The sequence below is a fragment of the Chrysemys picta genome, chromosome 2 (assembly GCF_011386835.1).
Source record: "Chrysemys picta bellii isolate R12L10 chromosome 2, ASM1138683v2, whole genome shotgun sequence".
In the NCBI taxonomy this organism is placed as follows: domain Eukaryota; kingdom Metazoa; phylum Chordata; order Testudines; family Emydidae; genus Chrysemys; species Chrysemys picta.
Genome location: NC_088792.1, coordinates 111653291 through 111665739, shown reverse-complemented (window position 1 = coordinate 111665739; position 12449 = coordinate 111653291). Strand labels below are relative to the sequence as shown.

At 46.4% G+C, this 12449-nt stretch overlaps 1 protein-coding gene across 24 annotated transcripts in view; it reads right to left on the bottom strand.

Annotated features, from left to right (window-relative positions):
- Window positions 1-12449, bottom strand: part of FHOD3 (formin homology 2 domain containing 3) — a 655971-nt gene that overhangs the window by 334541 nt on the left and 308981 nt on the right. The window lies entirely within an intron of this gene.

Genomic DNA, 12449 nt, shown 5'->3' with positions numbered 1-12449 from the left:
TCGTGGGCTATACAAAAGTTCCACAGACTGAGGGCTTTGTGGCAGAGGATCAGGCCCCGCCTTGCCTGTTGATGTAGAACATCAAGGCCATGTTGTCCGTGAGGACCCTGACCACCTGGCTCTTCAGGTGCGAGCGGAAGGCCATGCACGCCAGCCGTACTGCCCTGAGTTCCTTGACATTTATGTGGAGGGTCAGATTCTTTTACAAATGAAGATATCCTATCTCCTAGAACTGGAAGGGACCCCAAAAGGTCGAGTCCAGCCCCCTGCCTTCACTAGCAGGACCAATTACTGATTTTGCCCCAGATCCCTAAGTGGCCCCCTCAAGGATTGAACTCACAACCCTGGGTTTAGCAGGCCAATGTTCAAAACACTGAGCTATCCCTCTCCCCAAAGGGATTCTGAGCCGACCACAGACCTTGGGTCTGAACGTTCCCCACATGGTCCCCCCATCCCAGGTCCGACGCATCGGACACCAGTTAAAGCGATGGGGCCCTGCCCCTGAACGGGACCCCTTAGAGCATGTTTCTTGGGGAGGACCACCACCGTAGGGAGGTGATCACTGGTTCGGGCACCGTAAGGACTTTGTCCATCCTGTCCCTGGCCTGGGAAAACTCCGAAGCCAACCAGAGCTGGAGAGGACTCATCCTGAGTCTGGCGTGACGGACCACAAACGTGCACGCCGACATATGACCCAAGAGCTGGAGGCATGCTCTGGCTGTTGTCCACGGAAACCCTGTGACCGTGTCGATGAGCCCCTTCAGGGTCTCGAACCTGTCCGGTGGGAGGGAGGCTCTGGCCGATGAGGCATCCACAACCGCCCCAATGAACTCTATGCGTTGTACTGGGACTAACGTGGACTTGGTGTTGTTTAGGGCCCAAAGTGGTGCATGTGGACAGAGGGAGCGCCATGTGGTCCCGCACCTGCGACTGGGAGCTGCCCTTGACCAACCAGTCGTCTAGATAGGGTAAGATTTGGACCCCGCGGCGCCTGAGGTGGGCGGCCACCACCACCGACATACATTTCGTGAATACCCTGGGGGCAGTGGACAGGCCAAATGGGAGGACCGTAAATTCGTAGTGTTCCTGTCCCACCCTGAAATGGAGGAAGTGTCTACGCAGTGATGAGCTGCCAAAATCTTAGGAACCGATTCCCTACCGGGTCTTCGGTAGCACAGTGGCGGCAGGTCCTTCAGTGCCGGAGCAAGAGAAGGACCCGCCGCCGAAGTGCCACCGCAGACCTGGTAGGGAACCGCCCGGTGAGTACAAGCCCCACCCACCTCCCAAAACAGTCTATTCCCTCCCCATCTGCCCTCCACCCATGTCCTGCCCCCGACTGCCCCCCTCAGAACCTGCAACCCATCAACCCCCCCGCTCCTTGTCCCCTGACCACTCCTTCCCGAGACCCCCCACCCTAACTGCCCCCCTGGACCCCACCTCCTACGCAACTCGCCTTGCTCCCTGTCCCCTGACTGCCCCGACCCCATCCACCACCACCCCGACAGACCCCCGGAACTCCCACGCCTACCCAAGCCCCCTCCCCCCTGTTCCCCGTCCCCTGACCGCCCGCCCCTCCGAGCCTCTGCTCCCACCACCACACCCCCCGCTCCCTGTCCCTGTGACTCCCTGCCCCTTATCCAACCACCCCAGCCTCTTACCATGCTGCTTACCCCCACCTCCCTCCTCTCCCAGAGCCTCAGCGCCGGCATAAAGGAGCAGGCCTGGACAGCGCTACAGTGGCGTGGTGGCTCCAGCGGGCCTGAGCTCCCGCCAGTCGGCCGCAGCTCACAGCCCTGCCCCGGCCTTACCATGTGGCTCTGAGCGGGGTAAGTGGCATGGTTAGAGGCCGGGGACAAGGGGGTTGGATAAGGGGCAGGGAGTTCTGGGGACAGGGAGCGGGGGGGAGGGGGTTGGATAGGGCAGAGGTTCTGGGAGCGGTCAAGAGACGGGGAATGGGGGGGGTTGGGTAGGGGGAAGGCGGAGGCGGGGCCGGGGGGGAGCTTCAGATTCTCGTGGGGGCCCCTGCAGGGCGCGGGACATATTGCCCCACTTGCCCCCTTCCCCCCCCCCCAGGCGGCCCAGGAGCTCGCAGCCCCCCCACTTAGCTTGCCGGCGGCTGCTCAAAGCAGCAGGTCTGGGGAGCTGAGCTGCCGGCGGCTCGGCACGCTGCAGCTCTGAGGGAGGGGGGGAAGCGGGAGAGGGGCCAGGGAGGTCCCAGCTGGGACTTCTGGGAGCTCAGGTGGGGGACAGGACAATCCCGCGGGCCGGAGTTGTTTGCCCATCCGCCCGGCCCTTTAACAGCCGGTTCTCCACCGGCGTCTAATTTTAGCAACCAGTTCTTGTGAACTGCTGCGAACCGGCTCCAACTCACCACTGCGTCTATGCCCCTCGAATATATGAATGCGGAAGTACGTGTCCTGCAGATCGAGGGCATACCAGTCCCCGGGATCCAGGGAGGGGATGATGGAGGCCAGGGAGACCATGCGGAACTTGAGCTTCACCATGTACTGGTTCAGGCCTCTCAGGTCCAAGATGGGCCTGAGCCCCCCTTTGGCCTTCGGGATAAGGAAATAGCAGGAGTAGTACTCCTTACCTTTGAACTCCCCCGGAACCGCTTCCACTGCTCCTAAGCCCAGGAGCCGCCCCATCTCCTGCTCGAGCAGAGCCTTGTGTGAGGGGTCCCCCAGGAGGGATGGGGCGGGGGGTGGATGGGTGGGGAGGAAGTAAACTGGAGGTTATAGCCCCGGGAGATGGTGGTCCAAGGTCAGCTGCGACCACTCCGGGAGGAAAGCACACAACCGATTGGAGAAGGGAAGCTTTATTGAGGGTGGATCCCTGATGAGAACTGGCAGGGCGCCCCTGGGCGTCCCATCAAAACCGCCTTTTCCCTGCCTGCTTGCCCTTGGAGGACCCAGGTTGGGGGGCAGGCTGAGACTGCCTCTGTGGGAACCTCTTATAGTCCCGCGGCTTCTTATAAGCGGTCTTGTATTTTGAATGGGTGGTCTGCTGTGGCTTGAACTTAGGTTTATCCGGAACCGGAACATAGAGACCCAGAGTCTGGAGAGGCGTGCAGGAATCTTTCAGGCCATGCAGCTTTGTATCTGTTTGTTCCGCAAACAGAGCTTTGCCATCAAATGGGAGGTCTTGCAGGGAGGTCTGCGCCTCGCTGGACAGCCCAGAGACCAGGAGCCATGACGCCCTTCTCATGGACACTGTGGAGGCCATGGACTGCGCGGCCGTGTCCGCTGCATCCGAAGCTGCCTGCAGGTTGCCCTGGCAGCCGCTGTGCCCTCCTCCACCAGCACTTTGTATTCCTTCCTGTCGCGCTCCTGGAGGGAGTCCTTGACCTTGGGCAGGGAGCCCCACAGATTGAACTCATACCAGCCAAGGAGAGCCTGGTGGTTCACAACTCGAAGCTCAAGGATGAATAAATTTTTCTTCCATGACTGGCTGCGATAACCCCTCCGAGGCAGAGCGGTGCCGAAAGTCTCAGCCAGACGGAACCCAACCAGACAGCCTGGTGGGAGTCCAGGGTGATTCACATGGACTTTGCCCCAAACGGATGCTGGGCGGCAAACTGCATCGGGAATGTTCCCTCAACTGAGACCGGTACTGAGCCAGGGGTGACTGCGGCGAGCCCAGAGATGGCTTACCTCTGGAGCGTGGGGCCAACATCAGTGGTGTTCCTGATACTGGCATGGATATAACATCCCGGGCAGCTTGCAGGGCCTCCAGCGTGGAGGGCATTTGGACATCCGGGGAGGCCTACTCTGAATGGGCCGGGCTACTCCACACGACTTGAGTCAGAGGCCTAGAGGCCGGTGGGGATTGAGAACTGCCCGACATGCGTCTAGCCTCTGTCCCAGGTTTACTCTGGTGCTGCAGCGAAGAAGGCCTTTTCCTAGCCTTCTTGGCTAGATGGAGAGTGGTGCTGACTAGTCGATGGCGCCGAAGGGTTGCCACGCACCGATACTGCGGTGCCCGGTGCCGACTCGGAGCGGCATGCCAGAGCCAGGGTCAGTGCCGACTCCATCGGAATAGCCCAGAGCCTGATGTCCCTTTCTCTGTTGGTCCGAGGTTTAAACGACTTGCAAATCTTGCAGCGATCGCTGAGATGGGTTTCCCCCAAACAGCGTAAACAGTCCGCGTGTGGATCACTCACTGGCATAGATCACCTACAAGTGTCGCACGACTTAAAACCCGGGGCATGGGGCATGCCATGGCCCGGGGACTCTAGCTAAACTAAACTAACTAAACAACTAAGTAACTACAGGTACCATACACTGAACGAATTAGCAGTTTAGGGGACGAGTTACAGCAAAGCTGGAGCAGAGCAGTTCTGAAGCACCTTCACTGGCGGCAAGAAGGAACTGAGGGTGAGGGGAGCGCACAGCGCCCCTTATACCGTTCCATGGAGGCACCACTCCACGGGTCACTAGGTCGCTCCCCTAAGGGTACTGCTAGGGGAAAAACTTCCGGCACAGGTTCACGTGTCGAGCACGCACACCTATTGTGGAATACACATGAGAAATCACTCAAAGAAGAAAAGACATTCCTCCATGAAAGTATTCTCTGAGTGGTCTCTGGAAAGGAGGCACAAGGATCTGCCAGACATTCAAACTGCTAAAATCACCAAACATCACTCATGTATGTGTCCCTATATCCACCCAATATCACAGAGAAAAGTCTATAGGATGGTAAATTGTAGACAAGACTCATACCTTTCCTCATTAATATTGCAGTGATTGCTTAGAGGACAGCAGACAGAGGAAGAAAAGAAGCAAGGTCAGTCATCCTATACACATCCTATACAACATAACCGGTATATCTTCAGGTTTAATTTAGAGTAAAATAACAGCTCTGCCAAGTAAAAGAAATTGTCCTCCCCTATTTAAGGAGAATATATATGCCTTCTGTAAGACATGCAAAATTGTTAAGATTTTAAATATATATGAATTTGCTAAACAAGCATGATTCCCACAAATGATAATCTTCTCTTCTTTATTTTTTCAAAAACCCAGTGCTCTTGTTTGCTGAGGATGGTGCCACAGCTGGAAATTTAGGCCCGAATGCAAGTCCTATTGAAGTCAATGACACAATTCCCATTGACTTCATTGCAGTTGGATCAAACCTTTAGAAAAAGAGCACACTAAATGTTTACAGGGATTTTAAATTTAATAATCTAGTAAGTGAACTCTCAAGGGTTGACTAGACTAGGAAAAGTAGTTTAGACTATGTTAGGGTTATCTTGACCTTTTCCTTAGTACAGACATGTTAACATCTTGTACCTCAATTTATCTGGTCAAGAAATGTGCTGGAATGAGCTTCAACCAGGTAGATTGAGGTACAAGTATTAACCTGAGCCTGCACTAGGAATAGGGTCAACCTTAGGTCAAAGGTAGCTAAAATGTGTTAGCTAACCCCAACCTAACCTCAACTACTTCACCTATTCTAGACAAATCCTTAGTGTGATGCTACTACAGGTATTGCATATCAGACTTCCTCCTAATTTGATGTTGTGTATGAATTCTTATGTATGCCATTGCTTGAGACATTTAAACAAAACTAGAGAAAATAGAAAGTATTCTGTAGAGAACAATCCTTCACTTGGAGTGGGGACTTAGACGTAAATACTTTACAAAAAACAATAATTATCTGCTAGTTATGCAGCAATGGAGAGGTGACAGCAATTCAATGTTCAGTAATATGCCTTATACAGCTGCAAATATTTGCAATAACAGCGGTTTAGCAATCTAGGTTTAAGAGAGACATAAAAGAAGGGAATATCTTGACATTGCAGAAGGATGGACTCAGTTATCTGGTTGATCTTTTCTGTCTCTACCTAATATGCTATGTGAAGCACTAAGCTCATCCAGCCCTTCTTTCAGAAGAACATGGGGACAGAGGACTGGAAAGGAGCTCCTGGGTCATCGAGTCCAATCCCCTACTGTTGCAGGCCACCCAGTCTCATAGTTCTGTTCATAAACCTATCAATCTCCACTTTAAAACTAGTTAGGTTGTTTGCTCCCACTACTCCTAATGGAAATCTGTTCCAGAACCTCATTCCTATGATGGTTAGAAACTGTCTTCTAATTTCCAGCCTAAATTTCTTCATGGCCAGTTTACATAGCCCAAAATATGGAAAATCAACCATAAGGTACGATTTAAAATGGCTCAATGAAAGAAGGCCTATCTTCACAGAAGAAGCTCCAGTACTGGTTCAATTACATTTGGTGGAAGTGGAAAAATTATAGATGATTTTATTACTTTAGATATTTTATTGCCTCGGCAACTTTCAGTTGTCCAAAGCATTTCAAGAAAACAGGAATGTTTGGGAATTTTTTTCCTCCATACCTTACTTCTGGCATTTGCAGTTAAAGGGAAAGGGGGAAAAATACCATATTTCCATCACAGATAAATACTGTTGCCCCTTTTTGACCCAAACAGCTAATCAAAGTTTGGGGCTCTGTGGGTTTTCCGGTTGAGAGAAGAAACTGATTGTAGCCAGGAATTTCTTTGATGCAATCCTGTTTATTTACAAGGAATGTACGAAGTCCCGTGTCTCCGAATACATTGGAGCCAAGAACAAAAAGAAGCAATTTCTTAATTTACCAGCCCCCTAAGTTCCTTTAGCCAACACCAGAACCAAAGGCAGTCTCTCGAGCTTGTTTCAGGGTCACAGTGTGCTTACAGGCTCCTGCTTGGCTTTTTTCTTGCCTTTTTTCCTTTTCCCCTCTGTTCTTGTCTGTGACCTCAGGACAGGCCTACACTTAAAACAGGAGCGCAGCTGTGCCTCTATAATGCTTCCGTGAAGACACTACTATGCCGACGGGAGAGCTTCTCTTGTTAGCATAATTAATCCACCCCTGTGAGAGGCAGTAGCTATGGGAGAACCCCTCCCGTCAACATAGCACTGTGTACACTATGGCTTAGGTAGGTATAATAGCATCGCTCAGGGGTGTGTGGATTTTTCATACCTTTGAGTGATGTAGTTTATATCAACGTATGTTTATAGTGTAGACCTGGCCTCAGTCTCTATGTATTCTCTCACATACTCACACATACCTACCCAAAACAGCATTCAGACCAAAAGCTCCTGGGTGGTTTCTCATACACCTTTTGTCTGAAACAGACAAGTGTTACAGCTACACCACTGTGAAGTGAAGTGAACCAAAAGGTGCTGTTAAACTGTCCCTATTTCTCACTACATCCATGTACACTGAAGACCAACTCTTCATTCCTCAGGTAAAATTTTCACCCCCACTGAAGAAAATGGGTGTTTTGCCATTGACTTCAGTGGTACCAGGATTTCATCCCTCAAGTCTTGAATGAAAATGGAAGAGTGGCTTTATATCGTGACTCTTTCCACTTCATTTTGGCGATGACAGCTGCTAGCAAATATTTCACTCAAGAAGCATGCGGAATAAACCTACAATGCAGCTGATTAATAAGGAGTGCCCATTCATGGGCTTGTGCAGTCGATCAAACAACAATTTCACATTAAATTTCAAAGTAATGCAAGATAAACGAGGTAGGAAACATACAAAATTAGTTATCCTGTGCTACAGTATTTCAATTCAAATAGACATGAATATCTCAGACACAAAAAGTTGTGGTTTCTAGGACTGTTGTCCTACCCCTGATGTTTTTGTACCTGCTTACAAGAAAGAGCTCAACGGTTTAAAATCTCAGTGTATTATCTTATGGATGTTTTTTAATCCATAGACAATAACATTGCCTAGGCCTGCGTAAGGCTTTGGCTTTGGATGTGGTTTTGTGAAAGGAACTTTGCTAACACTTAGGGTGATACAACCTGTATTTCATGGGTGATTTTTGAGACCTGTCTTTTTCAAAGTTGGGTGAAGATGAATCAAACTCTGGCCTATGAGATTGGGAAGTCAGGATGGGAAGAAAGGTCCCCATGGCTAATCAGGAGTCCTTGCAAGAGTTTTAGCTCTTAGAAGGGAGATCTGGCAATCTGAGTTTAGAAGACTGTTCTCCTCGGACAAATCCACAGGGCTTTGCATGCCAGGACAGAGGCTCCTAAATTAAATGTCACACACTTCACTCCCTAAGGAGTCATCAATCATTCTTAGAAGAGCAGAAGGAGTACTCTCCTTCCTCAGATCAATGAGGCAAACAGAGTATACTCCTTCTACTCTTCTAAGAGTGATTGATGACTCCTTAGAGGCTGAAGTGTGTGACATTTGATTTCACTTACTGATAAAACTGTGTGCTTCTGAACACCTTCTAGTTAATGTTTTCAGGAGTCTGAAATATCTACTCCTTTTAACATTTTAAACAAAGCTCCATTGTTATATGATTAATGAATTTGTGACAAAAGGCGAAAATATATGCACAGATTTTATATCTGACTATGTATTATATATTGCCCAACATTCATCAAATACAAGTATAGATTAATCAACACCTCCCATATTTGAACAATGGCATTTTAATGGAAAAAGTTCTTTATGCAAAAGATTATTTTTGCTAAAACAAAAACTGACATAATATTCCACCACTATACTCTATCAATGCTTGCTTTCCACAAAACCTAATGCACTAGTTGATCAGCATCTCTTAAAGTTCTCTTTAGAGAGTGATATTTCAATTTCACAAATGGAGGATGCTTCTGTTGTTGTTTTCTTCTTCTCTCTCTTGTAGGAATGTATTTTTTGTATGACTCATTGATATATTGAAAGACTACAATTAGCATAATTGTAAACTATGGTCTGATCACCATTTTTAGTATGTACCTTCTCAAGCATGGTTATTATTCCTCTGAGCATAACTTTTTCCATTTTATTATGTGCTGTAGTACTAGAGGCTCTATTAAATAAAATCCTTTAATACTGTGTAAAATAGAAATACTAATATACATTATTCATTTATTTTGCCTCTAAAACTGATAAAATATTAAGTTTTTTTTTTAATGCACCTATTTTTCCTCTATTTCAAATTATGATTTAAAAAGTGGAACTCCTGTTCATTGTCTTATTATGTGCCATGCTTATTTTCTGTTAATTTAGGGCAAGATTCTGATACCCTCCCTCATGCTGAATACTACCTTCCTTACTGCAAAAGTATTCCTATTGAAATCTACAGGAGTATTTGTGGAGTAAGGAGACAGTAAATCAGAATCACTTGAAAGGCACACCTTATCAAGACCTCGCTGCAAATAAAGACAAGAATCAGCAATTTAGCTGTTTGTACCTAGGAAGACAATACACAGAAACTAAAGGCATGTCTACACTACAGCCATTACAGTGACAGCTAAGGTGCTACAGCTGTGCTGCTGTAGGGTAGAAGCTTTTTCTATGTAGTTAACCCATCACTCTGAAAGGTAGTAGCTAGGTCGACGGAATAATTCTTCTGTTGACCTAGTCATGTTTACACCAGGGGCTAAATCAGCCTAACTATAGTGCTCAGGGTGTGAAATTTTTCACAACCCTGAGGAATGTAATTAGGTCAATCTACTTTTTAAGCATAGGCAAGGCTTATGAAACTCTGGGTTTGCCTTGTGTTATTCTGTAGACAAGTATTGCTTCCCAGGATGGGTCAGCTCTTTTCACACAGGACTAGTAGACACTCAGCTGACCGAAACTATGCATATAACAACAGATAATATGAGAACAACCAACCTGGCCTGGTTACCAGTCCTGTCCATTGCCTCTCCTGATCTCAGGCAACAAGTTGCCTTGCAGAATCTGCTCCTTAAGGTGGAAGACATGCCACATCTATCCTGTTTAAAGATGTGTTTAATACACTGAGCCACTGTCTCAGCTCAAGTTGCCCCATTTGGACAATTCCCCTAAGGAACCTCAATATCATCTCAAGGTGACTTACCAGGTGGCAAGAATAAGCTTCAAACATAGCCAATGCAGAACCAACAGTCCACCCTTCTCGTTTTAACTTTCCTCGCAATCTCTGGGTAAAGCTCAATCACTTCAGATGTGGAATGATCAGATGTGCTGCTAATGACTCTAACCAAAGGTTGTGGAGCACTATTTAAAGTGGGGGGGACATACATTTGGATTTCTCTCTACATACACCTGACCTCCTCTTCCCCTCTCAGGCCCCCCACACAGCAGCCTTCTTACCCCATTGGCACATGAGGTCCTATGTTTGCTCCTCCAAATTTCAGTGAGTAATGCTGCAACCTGGGGCACAGAGTTGCAGTGACATTCAAGTATGGCCCAGCCAAGAAGTGGTCAGGCCATGGCCTAGGAGCCCCCCAACTCTGTGTCTATGACAAGTGGGGTCTTCATGGCTCCCCTGTTTGCCACCGTGGCCAGATGTAGAAGATGTAGGCCACATACCTGCTTGCTGTGACCATGGGCAAGGGGTGCTTGGTTCCCTCATGGACTTGTCATTATACCCTTCCTGCAGTTACTGAATGGTTAAGACACTTAGACGAACATGCTTGACCTGATTGTCTATGTAGATACAATCACAATATATAGTAAATCAAAATGACAGTATCACAATTTACCCCACAGAAAATGCTGATTGGAAATATTAACATTTTAAAATAGATAATTAAGAAATAGCAATGGTATTCCCCCTTTACCCTTTTAATGAATTCAGCCATCATCAGAAACTAAACAGAGATTCCTGCTCTGTACATGTCACATGAATCTTTTTGTTTTGTTTTGTTTATGATTCGAAACAATGGCTTAGTATTTGCCAAGCCTTCCTTCACTTTGCTGAGGCCTTGTGTGACAAACAAAAGCATTGGTTATTTTGATTTCATATTTATGTGCTGCTTGAATGACTTATAAAACCTGGGCTCATCCCCTTAATGCAAATAAGAGATGCATGCTACCTTCAAACTCTTTTAATGGAAAAAAATGGGCACAAACTCTTTTGCCAAATTAAGTGATCTCTGATGACATGATTACAAAAAGATGGTGTTATGAGATGTTCTGGCACTTTTCTCAGAGATGATGAAATCTCCACAGCTTTTTGAAAATGATTACAAAATGAGCACTACATGAAACTATAAAGAATGGGATTAGCCTGAAGACACAACTTTTGAAGTAAATTCTAATCATTCAAAGAAAAAATAAATGTAGCCCTGAATGTGCTTTATTACTAAAACCAACATGATAGAACACCATCAGATAGCTGATTTATGCTGAAGACTATAACTTCTTCTTAATCTTAGCACAATTGTAGATCAAAAGACTTCTAATACTACAATACTTTCCTGGCACTGATTCTAGAAATTCAAGTCTCCTAGCACCATTTGGACATATATTTTTGTACACAATTACCTTAACTCACACACTTTTCTTCAATGCTTATAAATTAACATTTCAATGCAGACATGTCTCATCTTTCAAGAAAAGTCAAAGAACATAATTTTGCTGTCTACAAAAGTCTTGTATTTTCTCCTTGACGGTTCTTTTCAAAATATTCTAAAGGCACCCGTGGACAGTATCTTCACAATACTTGTAACGAATGGAAATAATGACACAGGTAATACAGAAGTACTGTAGTTAATCTTCACAACAATTAATTGGTAAAACCCCAATCATTTCCCTCATGGTGTTTTCTCCCTCATTTTCCATTTTGGTAGCACACAACTTCAAGTATTCATATGTGATATGGATCCTCTCCACTATAAACTGTACTTCTTCACTCACATCTCCCAGTGACATGCAATGGTTTTATTATAATTTCCATCCTGAAATGCAGGAGATGAAGATTCTCCCAAAATCATCATCATTCACTGAGAGTCCATAAATCAATTGGCAGCAGGTGCATGGATATTGGCAGTTCCCAACTTCCTCTTTAGAACAGATATATAAGCAAGAAGGAAAATCCAGTTCTCTATGGAAACTGATTATTTCATACCATAAGACCGGCTTAGTCAACAAGCTAACTCCATCCTTAGTGGACCTCCAATGATCTAGCTTAATTTATATCTTATGTGTCCTTAAAAAAAAACAAAAACAAAACTAAAAACCTTATCTTCTCTTTCTATGCTTAATTACACCCAAAAAAACTGACTTAAAAGAAAATTAGTAGGCTTGAAAATTAAAGCACTCAACAGTTAGGAAATGCCAGAAATAAGGTTGCCTGGGCATATGTATTATGATTAGAGCTGGCTAGGAATTTTCCAGCTAAACAGTTTTGCAATTCATCAAAACAAAACCTTTTTGTGGAATCCAGGGTCAACAAAATTTTAGCTGGGAAAGGTTTTGCAGGTCCAGGATGAAATGTACGGTCAAACCCAGAAGAAAAGAGCAACCCATTCACCACAGAATAGCCAATAGTCCAACAGTTGGGGCTCTCCCTTCAGATGTGGAAAACCCACGTACAAGTGCCTGCTCAGACCAGGGATTTGAAATGCAGGTCTCCCCTCCCAGGTGAGTGCTCTAATTATGAGACTATTGGCTTTTTTGGGATAGGTCTCTCTAAACCTTTTCTATTAGAGCTGT